Source organism: Engraulis encrasicolus, chromosome 22 (genome assembly GCF_034702125.1).
Source record: "Engraulis encrasicolus isolate BLACKSEA-1 chromosome 22, IST_EnEncr_1.0, whole genome shotgun sequence".
In the NCBI taxonomy this organism is placed as follows: domain Eukaryota; kingdom Metazoa; phylum Chordata; class Actinopteri; order Clupeiformes; family Engraulidae; genus Engraulis; species Engraulis encrasicolus.
The window spans coordinates 8,095,246-8,110,245 of NC_085878.1; positions in this window are offsets into that span (position 1 = coordinate 8,095,246).

The window sequence follows — 15,000 nt, forward strand, 5'->3', positions numbered from 1 at the left end:
ATATTTCTTGCCTAAAAAAAAAATTGCCAGCTTTTTCATATTACAAATCCAATATGGCCGCCGGACAGTCCCATACACTACAACACGTCATATCTCCTGTTCTGAAAGGAGTACAAATTTATTTCTGGTGTCTACTCATATGTTTTCATGGTCAGGGAATACATTTCTGCATTATATAATGAGATTTTTTGCACATTTGTTCTCAGTGACATTTCAGTATTAGCACATGTCAGGGCGTCGCAACCACAGCCAGTGTCACTACTGTATGGAAGCATATTCATTGCAGCATATCAACCACTAATTACGAATTAACTTATGGACATTAAATGCCATTACTCCATCTGACGTCTGAGCCCAAAAAAACGTCTTTCACCACACACACACAGCTGTCCTCAGACTCGCTGAACTGATCTACCATATCGTCAGCTTGCTAGCATATTTCATTTAATACTACAGACACATCTGGTAACCCAGTCACTCTCTTCTTCTCGTGTGACACTGGTCTCCTCTCATAAGACTCACTCAACTGTTCTGTGTTTGCTGTCGTGAGTGTTTAGGGAGACACACACAGCTGTCCTCAGCCTCATTTTGTTACTGTCACAATAGAGAGTCACTGAACTGATCTACAGTATGTTTCCTCTCCAGGCCCGCTGACATCATTGACAAGACCTGGGAAAACAAATATCTCAAAGGGGGCCCCCCTCTCAGTGTATGCAATATAGGCTACTGGTTTCCAGTAGCGGAACAATTTCAAACAGAGGGCCCTAGGGCAAACTGCATACTGCATACTGGCTGCCATGGTCATAATAGGGGCCCCACCACCAATAAGGGAGAGCCCTGGGCCCCGGGGCAAATGCCCTGCTTGCCCTTCCTATAGCTCCGCCCCAACTGGGGTCCCTATTCTGGGCACCTCCTTATCCTGGGTCCAGGACAACTGGCCTGTTTGCCCCCCCCCCCCCTACTAAGGATGTGTGCCACACATACAGTAGACCACAGAATGAGGATATCTCTGACATTTCCCCCAGCGGAGCGGCCCTCTCTTCCCATTTCCTGTTCCTGTCTGTCGTTGCCACGGCAGCCTGACATGTCCCCCGGGGCTCATCTCCGTGGCGATGCGGTGCGACCGTGTCCGTGTCCTCCGGGCTCCACAATTACAGCGCTATCGCTCTCAGCTGTTAATTACGCTCTTTAGTCGCGATTACCAACACGTGTCTGCCAAGTGTGCAGGAGCGCTATCTCCGACCGCGGGAGAGACACGGGGAGCAGGAGGCAATAGAATATCGCGGTGCCATGGCTAACGGCCTCGGAATCCTGGAGAGGAGGATGCTGGGTAATTAGCGGAGCGGGATGATAAGGCTCACACAGGAAAGCCAGAGGTAGCCCGGCAACAACTATACAGGGGATGCTTTTCTCGACAGCACTGTTGCTAACCAGTTAGCACCTTAGTGGGTCGCCTATGGGAAATTGCATTGCAACCAAGTACACTGTAATTATCATTTCAAATCATTTGTTTTCCCTTCTCTGGTTGCTGAGAAGACTCAACTGACTCTGCTGACCACCGACACCCTCAGCCCCCTTAACTGTCCCACCGCCCCCTCAGCTGCCCTCTTAGCTGTCCCCCTGGTGACATCTACAGCCCCCTTAGTTGCCCCTCTGACATCCTCAGCCCCCTTAACTGTCCCACCGCCCCCTCAGCTGCCCCCTTAGCTGCCCCTGGTGACATCCTCAGTCCCTTAACTGCCCGTCTGGTGACATCCACAGCCCCCTTAGTGGTCCCTCTGGTGACATCTACAGCCCCCTTAGCTGCACCTCTGGTCAGTCACAAGGGCATCACCAGGCTTCCTCCTTCTTCATGAAAGTGTGTGTGTGATGTGAAGTGGTGTGTGTGATGTGAAGTGTGTGCACTTGGGGCCCAGAGAGAGAGAGAGAGAGAGAGAGAGAGAGAGGTGGAGAGAGAGAGAGAGAGAGAGAGAGAGAGAGAGAGAGAGAGAGAGAGAGAGAGAGAGAGAGAGAGGGAGGGAGGGAGGGAGGGAGGGCTCCATGTAGAGATTACAGTATTTCTCAATTGGTTTTGTACATTTCTCACAACAGAATTATCATTCTCAAAACGTCTTGTTCAATTGTGACTTCCTGCTGTTATCTGTGCACATGGTAAAATATGTTTCTCATAGTTTTCAGCATTTAGCAAATGCTTTCATCATCATGCATATGGTTGTGTACAATTCTCAGCTTTTTTGTACATTAGCAATTTCTTTTGTCATATCACTCAAAAAGCATTGTCACTGAATGCACAAAATCTCAAACCCCAAAACATTTAGGCCCTATGTCATAGTATAAGTCTTGACATGCAAAATGATTTATCAAGCTGCCATAATGTGTTAAGCACTGTATAATTTCCATTGGATTTGTGTCTATAAATGTGATCTGAATTGGTGAATTGCTCGCAGGTAAATATTGACTCTCTCTTACAGTTTTTCTCGATTGGTTTGGCTCATTTCTTGAAACTGAGATGACATTCCAATAACCATTGGGTCATTTGGCCAAACATTCTTACATTTCTGCAAAACAGTTCAGATAGCTAGCAAAATGTCATATACCTCCCAAAACACCTCATTCTTGCATCAGCACTAAACCGTCTCACATATAAATAGTCAGTACCATCAAAATGGCATAGATCCTTCTCAATTGCTTTGGCTCATTTGCATTAATTTAGTCCTTCTGTCAAAATAAACTGGATGGTTCAGCATAAGTACATGGATCCTCATCACTCGCTCATATCACCCCAAAAACAGTTTACCCATGTGTCAAAACTAAATTTCTTCCCCACATATATCATCAGTACCCCCAAAATACATTGTCCCTTTGCCATTGTGTAAGCACTGCCAGTCAAAATGGTTAGGTGTTTTATCTACATTCAGCTAACAGATTTCGACTATGTATAAAAATGAAAAAGTGAGTGAAACCATTGAAGTTTGACAACACGGATCATTTACCAAGGACATTTATCAGTAACTTTCTTTACTGTAAATTCATATACAGAAAGTAATGCCCATATATCACAGGTTTCTCATGGGTTTGGCTCATTTCTCAAAACAGAGATAACATTCTCAAAATAACATGGACAAATGCCAAAGCAACTAGCAATTGTTCACAACAGAATGTCGTTTGAAAAAGTGTCATGAAATTAGCCAAATAACAGAGGAAACTGTAGTATACACGGTTGTAAAATTATTTTCTACTAACTAGTAAAGTTACAATACCATCTGACCTGTTGAACACTGTCATGAATTTACTATGTAATGAAATTCTTAAAATATGATGTCCTTGACTGTTTTGGGAATTGCGTAGACCACTTTGCATATGATGACTTACACAATGAAATAATGCTGACGTGTTTTGGAGAGGGCAACCATTAGACTGAGAATTGTCTAATTCGTTTAGATAAGCAAGGTCAATTTATTTGGAAAATGTGCTAAATGTATGCTGAATGTGTCAACTGAAGGGTATTTGTACATATCCATCTGCAGAGATGTACTAAACATTTGAGACATGTACAAAGCATTTGATATCTGATGAAAGCAATGAAAAATGCCATTCTGTTTTGGGAAATTGCAAGTTGGTTTGGGGATTTGTCCGTGTTGTTTTGAGAATGTCATCTCAGTTTCGAGAAATTAGCCAAACCAATCGAGAAAAACTGTATTAAAAGCAGTAGAAGGGAAAGAGGAAAAAAGCATGCAATACAACAATAAGCACTGTACTGCATTGCACTCTATGCCTCATGTGCCCTTTATAATTACGCTCCACGCAAAATTACAATATTTCCCTAGAATTTCACAAGACAGTAAGTGCACTTTATACAGTATCAGTGTATTGGTTCAAATTTATTTTGCTTTACAGTTCTATATTTTTTCCACATGGGCCTGCAAGACAAGTAAAAAGGGGTGGTAGAGGGCGCACTTTGACACATCAATCAGAGTTGACTATTTTTTTGATTTTGCAATGAGAAAACCTTTCAATAAATATGTCATACTCTAAATGTATATCTAGTACAATCTTACCTGATCTATGTAATATAAAGTCTAATTTACAACATTTTCCATCTATTCTAAACAACATTTCACTTCAGAAAACATCCTCAAGAGTGTAATAATCAATTGACAACATGACAAATCAATTTGACTAGCTTGTCCATACACTATGACTAACCATTCTGCTGGGACTGACGCGTTCATTGACACAAAAACTTGGTTTTGAAAGACAAACTAAGGATTTTGTGGAAGAGACTTGGTTTTGCAGGTCATCCATGGTGTTTTGCCATTTGTTAAAGCTGTTTTGAGAATGAATACTGTGTTTTGAAAATTGCGAGAGAGATTCGAGAAATGTACAAAACCAATTGAGAAATACTGTAAAGGCAAAGTGCAGCTCTCGTCCATGCATCGATAACAGGCAACAGAACTACACAGCAGAGAATGGCAGATGAGCAGACCTACACACCAGAAAATGATAGCAGAAAAGACATACACAGCAAAGAGTGATTGAAGAACAGACCATAACAGCAGATAAACATATAGAACTGACATACTACACAGCAGGGGAAAATCAGAACAAATACACGCATCACAAAATGATAGAAGAAGAAACAATAACAGATGAGAACGATGGAAGAACATACCATAACAGATGAGAACGATAGAATAACAGACTATTATGAGAATGATAGAATAACAGACCATAACAGATGAGAACGAGAGAATAACAGACCATAACAGATGAGAACGAGAGAATAACAGACTTATTCAACACAGATACAGTGGAATGAAAGGATGACAGAGAAACAGGCAAATAAATAAACAGCACAGCATGTAAGACAGTGTAGCCAACCTGAGGAGGAATATGGTTATAAATTATTCACCAAATTGAGGAATATTGCAAGAGCTCTGATTGACGAAAATTGAACAAAATGAAATAGCTGCAGAAGGCCATATAAAAAGCGTGGAGAGAAGTTACTACACTGTGTTGCTGATGAAACAAAACTTGTGAAACTGACTCAGATAATAAAAGTACTCTAGGCTCTAATCTCTATCCTTATATAACAGCGTACACGCCATTCGTATCGTGTCAGGGGTTTTTCTATTGTGTGCGGAGATAAAGGGAATGTGGAAGAGAGAGCTGGGAGCCTGCTGTAAAATGTTTTGTATGCATCACACAGAGCATCTGGATGCCTCTGCAATATTCTTGTTGTCTTGTTCAACTGAGTAATGACAGTGCAAGAACAAACTCTCTCTCTCTCGCTCTCTCTCTCTCTCTCTCTCTCTCTCTCTCTCTCTCTCTTATGCTCTCTCTCTCTCTCTCTCTTATGCTCTCTCTCTCTCTCTCTCTCTCTCTCTCTCTCTCTCTCTCTCTCTCACACACACACACACACACGCACACATACACATACACACACACACCCCTCAACTGTTCTCTCTCTCTCTCTCTCTCTCTCTCTCTGTAATGATGGTAGGAACAAAAGGTTCTCTGTCCTCTTCTTGCTAGCAGTGTTGAGATCAGAGCTTCACAGTGGCCCACAAAGGATGGCTATGATATTTTAGAGCCGAGCGGGGGGACAAATATATCCACTGCTCGTGTCTGTGCAGTATGTGTGTGCTCCATGCCCAGGGCTGTGGGAGAGAAAGGGGACTCAAAAGATGCTTTCAGCTGTTTTTGTCTGTGCTCCCCTCCCCTCCCTGTGTCAGTGTCTATTTTCTGTGTTATGATGTCTGTGTTCTATTGCCTGAGTCTGTGTTCTGTGTTCTGAACTCTGTGTTCTGATGTCTGTGTTCTGATGTCTGTGTTCTGATGTCTGTGTCTGTGTTCTGATGTCTGTGTCTGTGTTCTGATGTCTGTGTCTGTGTTCTAATGCCTGTGTTTGTGTTCTGATGTCTGTGTTCTGATGACTGTGTTCTGATGTCTGTGTTCTAATGCCTGATGTCTGTGTCTTTGTTCTGATGACTATGTCTGTGTTCTGATGTCTGTGTTCTGATGGCCATGGGCGGAGTGGGCAGACTTTTCCCACCGGGAGAATTTCCCCCTTAGCGGCCCTTTTTACCCCAAACCACCACCAAAAAAACAAAAAAAACAAAAAACAACGCGAACAGCATGGTTCCCTAACCAAAAAGACAAAAACCACGTAGGCCTAGGCCTACTACATGTGGACATTACTGTTGTCAAAATATCAACCTGAAGTGGAGAATTGTAGCCTACACTTGATGAAATACACAGCCATCATCACAGTCCAAAGCATTCACCATAGAACATTGCAGGTTAGGCTACATCACACTAGGCCTACTGTTCCATGAAAATGTGCACTCCACTGTCATTTTGACAGTTTGTAGGCCTATTGAAATATCGTTTAAGGAAGACAGGATGAGCACGGGCACAAAGTTTTGACTGTGGGGATTTTTAGAAGAGTATGCTATAGCTTACAAAAAGTCTGTCTACATTGTGCAATAAACCCACCATGCAGCAACTAAGCCAAACATAGGCTACTTCAAAGCACAACCATAAGTCAACAAAATTAATAACCAAACGGTGTAGGCCTACCTTAAAACGCTGCCTTAGTCGCAGCAAATGTCTTTGTTTCTTGCAATTACATTTTAATCCACAGTTTAGGCTACACACCCAGCACTGCTCACATCAGAATCTTGTGTGGTAATTATTTTGTTCCATTTCTTCAGACATTACATAGGCTACATCCTAAATGTGCCACATGTAAATATATGTATGATAATAACATTATTTCGACTGTAAGGAGATATACCGCTAGTTCTGACAAACCAATGCCATCAAAACATGTACAACATGTTTTTTTCCTGCTTAGCTGCAGTTCACTTCCTTACCACTTGGTGGAGTCTGTTCGTAACCCAAGTCAATAACCACAGAACAAGTGAATCTGGAGTGGCAGACTGTAAACTGTAAGTCATGTGGAAATCGGAAAATAAATCACAACTTACTAATATTTCCATCCCTTGGTAACCAATCTAAATATCACAGGTTCTTGAAATACTGAAAACGAAACTATGTTACTAAGATCTAGTAAACTTCCGCGATCTACGGTGTATGAACATTAGGTAATTTAAAGGTAATTTAAATCCGTATTGTAAATTGTGTGAAGCTTTGAATTGCAATTGAACTTACAATAAAGACTTTAATTAATTTGGAATTCTGAGGCAGCTGGTAAACTTAAAAATTCAAGTTAAACCACGTTGTTGCCATTGCAGTGTATAGGAGAATAACTTAATTTTATAAGTTATCATGACTTATCACTGATATCATTTTTTACAGTGTAGAGAAGGGGTGTGGCCAATTTACTGTTTGACACCGTCACTGAGGTATTGCGGTCGGGTAGACGGTATATATACTGGTGAGTCAAATTAACATTTATGAGTAGAAGTGAGACGTAGTTAGTTAACCTTCAGAATGACTCTTTCAAATCTTAAGGGGCCGGCTGGGAACATGATGCGGCCGCTATAATACAATTCGCGGCCGCGGCTCACTGGGACAAGTCCCCGATGTCCCGATGGCCACTCCGCGCCTGCTGATGGCTGTGTTCTTGACTGTGTTCTAATGTCTGTGTCTGTGTTCTGATGACTGTGTTTGTGTTCTGATGGCTGTGTTCTGATGACTGTGTCCTGATGACTGTGTATGTGTTCTAATGACTGTGTCTGTGTTCTGATGACTGTGTCTGTGTTCTGATGTCTGTGTTCTGATGTCTGTGTCTGTGTTCTCTGCCCTTGTATTTTTCCAAAATCATAACAAACAATGCTAAAGTTCTTTTTTTCCACTATTGACCACCTGCTTAATCCAACACATAGCAATAACAACCTAAATGCAGCATCACATGCTAAGTGAGAGGAATTTGCTAGATTTTTTAATAAAAAAGATTGCAGACATTAGAGAAGGCATGCAAGGTGAAAACGCAGCAACCTCTGGCGCCCACTCAGGCGACACACTGAAGGGGAGGGTTAAACCCCCCAAGGAGACCTGAGAGCTTCCAAAATGTTTGTCCAATTACAGAGGATGACCTCTGTAAAATAGTCAGGGAAAGTAAGCAGTCTATACCTGCAGCCTTGATGCTATCCCCACATATCTGCTAAAAAACATATGTGATTGCTTATCAGCATCTTTACCGCAAATTGTTAACATCTCTATTCTTACGGGCATTTTTCCAAGCTCATTCAGAACAGCCATGGTAAAGCAAAAAAAAGACACATTTAGATCAGAATTCTTTAAACAACTATAGACCTATATCAAACCTCCCGTTTGAACATCAGGCTTTAAAGCCAATCATAGCACTGAAACAGCACTAACCAAAATAATAAGTGATCTTAGGCTCAGCACTGCTGCTAACAAAGTTTCAGCACTTACAGTATCCTCCTCGACCTCAGTGCAGCCTTTGAGACGATAGACCATAACATACTAATTGACCACCTTGAATCTTGGGTAGGACTGTCCGGCCACGTCTTAGAGTGGTTCAAAACATATATTACAGGAAGGCAGTTTTTTTGTCACCATTGGAGAATACGTCTCCAACAAGTATGATGTGCCTTTTGGAGTTGCTCAGGGTAGTTGCTTGGGCCCTCTCCTCTTCTCTCTCTATATGTTGCACCTGGGCTCCATCATCAGAGAGCACAATGTTAATTTTCATAGCTATGCCGATGACACACAATTATATATCTCCGTTGAGCCTAGCCAAACCACTGCCATTCATGCCTTGACTAAATGTATGTCTGCCATCACAGATGGGATGAACAGTAACTTCCTAAAATTAAATGAGGATAAAACTGAAGTTGCTCAATGGGCCTAAGGAAAAACGTGCAAAACTCCACTCAGGCCTAGGTGACCTAAGCATGCACATTAAAGATAAGGTTACTAGCCTAGGTGTGGTCATAGACTCGGATTTGAGCTTTGAGCCTCACATCAACAAGATAACAAAATCTGCTTTTTTCCATCTCAGAAATGTCAACAAAGTGTGCGACTTGGCCCCCCGACAAGACGCTGAAAAACGTATTCATGCCTTTGTCAGCAGTAGGCTGACTACTGTAATGCTCTCTTCTCTGGTCTGCCAAAAAAGTTAATTGACAAATTGCAACTCATTCAAAACTCTGCGGCAAGAATCCTAACAAGAACCAGAATGAGAGAGCACATCACTCCTGTCTTGCCAGACCTGCACTGGTTACCTGTCTCATACAGAATCGACTTTAAGATTCTGCTGACAGTATTTAAAGCATTAAATGGACTTGCCCCTAGCTATATCTCTGACATGCTCTCTTTTTATGCTCCTGCTCGAGCTCTCAGGTCCACTGATGCCAAGCTGCTAAGGACCCCCACCCCCCTGCAAAGTAAGATTTGCGATTGGCGATCGTTTGCTATGCGCCCAAGAGATGGGACGCCCTCCCCATCAAGATCCGATCAGCCAGCTCCGTCGACTCCTTCAAGAAGCAGCTGAAGACCCACCTCTTCATCCTTGCCAACTCCTAGCTGCCAAGGCGTCACAGTGTCCCAGCTGCCGCAGCGTCCTTACTGCTCACAGCCAACCCTGACAGGGGGCTCCCCTAGGTGGCGGCTGTTCTCTGCCTGAGATTTCTTCCTGGCTCTAGGTTTTTTTTTCTCAGACCTCATTGAGCTTTTTTCCCCCCTACAAACTATGATTCAAGCGAAAGGGAGTTTTTCCTCACCCCTGATGCCACCAGGGGCCGCATCTGAGCGCCCAATCTCTGTGTGACTATCTATGACTTATGCTAGACCCAGCCACTATGGACCTTACGCATCTAAGAATCCCGGTCCTAACCTACGTTGACCCTATGACTCTACGATCTCTTTCTATCTCTTCTTCCTCTGCCTTCCTGCTATCTCTGCCTCTCCTCTCTGCCTCTCCTTTTAAATCCACCTCTAACAATTATGTTCTTTTTTTCTCATTTGTTAAGCACTTTGAGTTGCATCCCTTGTATGATACAGTGCTATACAAATACAATTATTATTATTATTATTATTATTATTATTATTATTATTATTATTGTGTCTGTGCTGCATATGTAAGGGTGCTGTACGGAGGAGAGGGCAGGGGGAGTGGGCAGGGGCACTAAAACTATTCTTTGTCTGTGAGCATGTGTTCTATATCACTGTCCTGTTGTCTGTGCCTGTGTCTATGTCTGACAAGTCTGTGCCTGTGTCTATGTCTGACACGTCTGTGTCTGTGTCTGTGTTTGACATGTCTGTGCCTGTGTCTATGTCTGACATGACTGTGCCTGTGTCTGTGTCTGTCATGTCTGTGCCTGTGTCTATGTCTGACACGTCTGTGCCTGTGTCTGTGTCTGACATGTCTGTGTCTGTGCCTCTGACATGTCTGTGCCTCTGCCTGTGTCGGCACTTGTGCCTCTCTATATTTGTGCCTGTGTCTGTGTCTGTTCCCGTCTCCCAAAGTGTGTCATGTTTAGAGCCTGCTGATGCCACAGAGAGAAATGAGACTCTCTCATCTGCAGGCTCTAAAGCAGCTGCATGTCGCCCACTCCAACCCCCCCAGCCCCCCCACTCAGCCCTCTGTAGCAGAGCAACATCATGCCTCCCACTCCTCTCAGCCAGCCAGGGAAGCTGACAGCGGGGACAAAGGGGTCAGTTGTCCCGGGCCCTGGGACAGAGGGGACCCAGAATTGGGACCCCATTACAATGTATGCTATGTATTGATTGGGGGGGGGGGGGGGGGGGGGGGGGGGGGAGGGGGGGCTTTCATATGTTTTTGTCCCGGGCCCGGTCAAAGCTGTCAGCGGCCCTGCAGCCAGCCACCAACGAGCACGGGGGAGGCATGAAAGACACCCTCTTCACATCAAAACCGTCTTAAAACATCAAATACTTTAATCAGGCCCCCCTCTGCCTTCCCTCTCTTCCCTCTCTGGCATCTCACCATTTCTCTCTCTCTCTATCTTCGCCCCCTCTCTCTCTCTCTCTCTCTCTCTCTCTCTCTCTCTCTCTCTCTCTCTCTCTCTCTCTCTCTCCCTCATGCACAATTTGTCTCGCTCTCATTTTCTCGTTTTCTTCTCCCTCCCACCCTCATCCTCTCTCCCTGCAGCTCGCTCATCATCTCGTTCTCTCTCGGTCTGCATTTGTCAAAAAATGAAAACAAAAGATTTGTCTGCTATTGTGATTCGGCTGCTATTGTGTTGGATTCATTTCACTCCTAAAAATAACCTCCAATGCACAAAAGGATGTCATACGCAGACCTCAGGCACAGCGCCCACCTACAGATGGTGTAACTTCAATCTGCTCACTACCGTGCCGGGCCGCGGCAGCGTACCGTGATCATTACACCCTGTGGCCATTCGGAATGCGGGGGGCAGTATAGCACCGCTTTTGCAGAGCAGCGTCTGCCTGTGTCTGTTTGTGCTTCCGTCCTTACCCGTCCCCCAGTTTTAGTAGTAGTAGAAATACAGTCAGCAAATTGCATGTTTTATTTAGCATTGGGCATTTGATAGGGCATTTGATAATAACACAAGTGTGAGCCCTAAACAAGACCACAATGTGAATTTAAACTCGACTTTTTTCTGTCTTGCATTCACCGTCTCCCAATCCGTCCCTCACTTATTTCAGCACTATTCAAGCCAGGAACGGGTATCCTCAGGATACAGAGTTTGCATACCTACTACAATTTGAACCGGTAAAGACAATTAAAACCGAGTCAATCAGACAGGAACACCATTGTAATTAAGTGTGTCCCGTGACGCCAGCATGAGAGAGATCGAATTTTAATTTGGCGACGACATTCTGTCTTCAAAACTGGCATCGGCCGCTTCCAATTTAGGACCATAGGCCTATTCAACCGTTTCCACAACCTCACTGATCACAGTTGCTTCATCTGTAATGCCAGGGCTAAGAATAACGAAAATAGCAAAACAGAGTATACTAATAAACCGTAATGGAGAGACTGAGGAGACATGAAATCAAGCGGCAGAGTTCGGACTATTTTGAGTGGACCGATGTCGCTTGCTTTGTGTAGCCCTATCAAGCAAGCCTGTCTGTCTCATTTGTGCGATGAGCACAAAAACACAAATTGAACCACTCGTATAGTGTGAGTCAAACAGACATGAACAACATTGTAGCCTAATGAAGTAGTGCCCCGTCATGTCAGCATGAGAGAGGTGATTTTACATTTGGCGACGACATTCCGTCTTTAAAACTGGCGCATGCCGCTTCCCCTATTGCAGGTTATTACCTGATCTACACTGTCGTTACCACAAAAAACAAGGTAGCACAACTTAATACTATTACTAGCCTATATATCTGGTAGCCTAAATAGTAGGTTGAAGACTGGGGTATTATTGGTGCACTGTTTTTTTTTTTTTTGCGAAGCAGAGTAATCTGCTTCAGTGTAGCTCATTGTATGTTGATCCCTCCCTCCGTTTTAGGCTACAAGTGGAAAGAGTCAGCCAATTGCGCGTTGCACGTAACGTTGGGTATTTGATAATAACACAAGCGTGATCCCTAAACAAGACCGCCAGTCGACGGTGTTTTGTTTTCATAATTCTGTCCTGCATTCACCGTCTCAATTCCGCTCCTAACTTATAGGCTAAGTGATGTCTGTTAATTATTTCTGCACTACCTATTCAAGTCAGGAACGGATATCCTCAGGATAGCCTACGGACTAATAGGTTGAAGACGGTTTTTTTGTATTGGTGCTTGTGAACATTTCATCCTTTCAATGCGCTGTTGTGCGCGTTCGACGGGATTCCGGCTAACTGGGGATGTGATGCACACATGACAATACATCTGTTACACCAGGTGTGGCTAATCATCTGTGATTAGGACTGCAAATTCAGTTGCTTCGGTGGAGATGCGAACCAACAGTATGACTGGGGAACTATGACTCCTTCGGAGGCTGGATAACCTGTCGCGCCACGACATGTCACAAAAGGCTGTGCAGTCCCGTGCACTGCACTGCACTGCACTGCTGTAACCCACCCCTCCCCCACAGACAAACATTCATGTTCTGAAAAGTTCAACACGTTCTGAACATTTTAGCCGCTTTGCATTAAGTTTTCGAGCAGTCCACGGTGACGCAACATCGAAAGAGAAACGCTGTTCACAATCTAACTGAATAAAGATTTCATTTTTTAAAAAACACAGCATTTCTATGAAAATGTGCTGGGTGACCACACTGCCTATGCCTATCCAGATGCACGTATAGCAACAACGAGAAAGAGAGGGAGAGACGGAGAGAGAGAGCGATTAGCGCGTATCTGTGTGTGTGTGTGTGTGTGTGTGTGTGTGTGTGTGTGTGTGTGTGTGTGTGTGTGTGTGTGTGTGTGTGTGTCGGGGAACATTTGAAGTGGAAAAAAACACCCTCCCCCACTTCAGCATCAGATGTTGGTGGTCTACAAGTCAATATGCTTACCCGACTATCTTGTAGCCCAGTCATGAAGTTCATAAAGCCATCGGTAGCCTATAGGCCAAGTTATCCAAAATCCCTCCGCAAATTTATGCATTGCCTGAGTTCATAGGCTAAAACAACTTTATTTAGGCCTGACTTATTTAGCTCACTTTATTAGCCTTATTTAGGCCTATTATCGTATTTAGCCTTTAACGTGGGCCTATTTTACAAAATATCGAAAGAAGGAAAAGACACGACAGACAAGTTGAGGCTTACTGATCGTAGCCTATTACAGCAAATCGAACATGCGCTTTATGAACACACTAGCCTGAGGGCAAACATCTTCTTGGCACTATTGAGATAACCAGGCCATGCAGGAATTCAACTACCTGGGCCCACACTAAAATACTGACAGACTACAATTGCTTGGATCTTCAATGGGTTTCGTGCGTCCGGGGGGATGGGTGGTGATGGCACGCTTGATGTGTTTTTCCCCACCCCATGCATGCACGCGGACACACAGGGTCGGGACATTCACCCAATGAATGACTGAGTGCGGCTAAATATGCCTGTTGCATATCGTAGCCTAATTATTCACACATCACGTCAAGTCACAAATTAGTAGTCTCTTGCAGTTGACCTATGCCAAATTAACGTCCTCCCTGTAAGGCTGCACTAATTCAAACAGGTAGAGGAGTCGGCTTAGCCTATAGCCAAAGTCTATAAAATGTAGCCTATTTTTTGTAATTTCCAATTATCTAGGCTATGTTTACGATAATGATTTGTTGCGCTACGACGGTGCTCAAGACAAGTTGGAACATAGTCATCTCAAGTGCTCCCATTTTATTTTGATCCTGCTTTAAGTCAATGGGCGAGAGGGACGGATGAAACGGGTGTTTCATTCGTCCCGACAGTGTCTACTGACACTTAAATCCCTTTTGCCTGTAAACCTGACAACTTTGACTTTTCATACTTTCGGATAGGCGATGTTAAAGTTTTCGAGTAAATCGCAGTGTTTCATTCGTCCCGAGTTTCATGAGTCCCTGCTCTCCCCTACTGCCTAAACTGTTACAGTTTAAATGCGTCCTCTCCAAACAGTGTGTGTGTGTGTGTGTGTGTGTGTGTGTGTGTGTGTGTGTGTGTGTGGGCGAGAGAGGGAGAGAGAGAGAGCGAGGGAGAGAGGCGCTTAATTCCCCGCAGAAAGAGCAAGGCGATGTCTCCAAATATTAGACAAATGCATCTTATTTTAGTTAAGTAGACATCAGGGATGTATTTTGCTTAATAGCAACGCCGACCTGATTGGTTCATATTGCTCTGAATAGCCATGAAATCGCATGAGGAACTCCATGATTATGAGATGACATTGCATATATTTCCCAGCATATATTTCCCCTCTCTCTCTCTCTCCAAACCCAGTTGTACTTGGACTCACTTTTAACACCGCTGGCCTACCCAGGTGAATCGCAGCACACATTGTTTGCAGTGAGCCGTGCCGTGTGCGAGTGCTGTGCAACTTCACCCCTAACGTTTAACCTAGACTAGCGAGTGCAGTGTTGTAAATCACGTGGAATAAGTGCAGCGATTACCTGCGTAGCCTACTT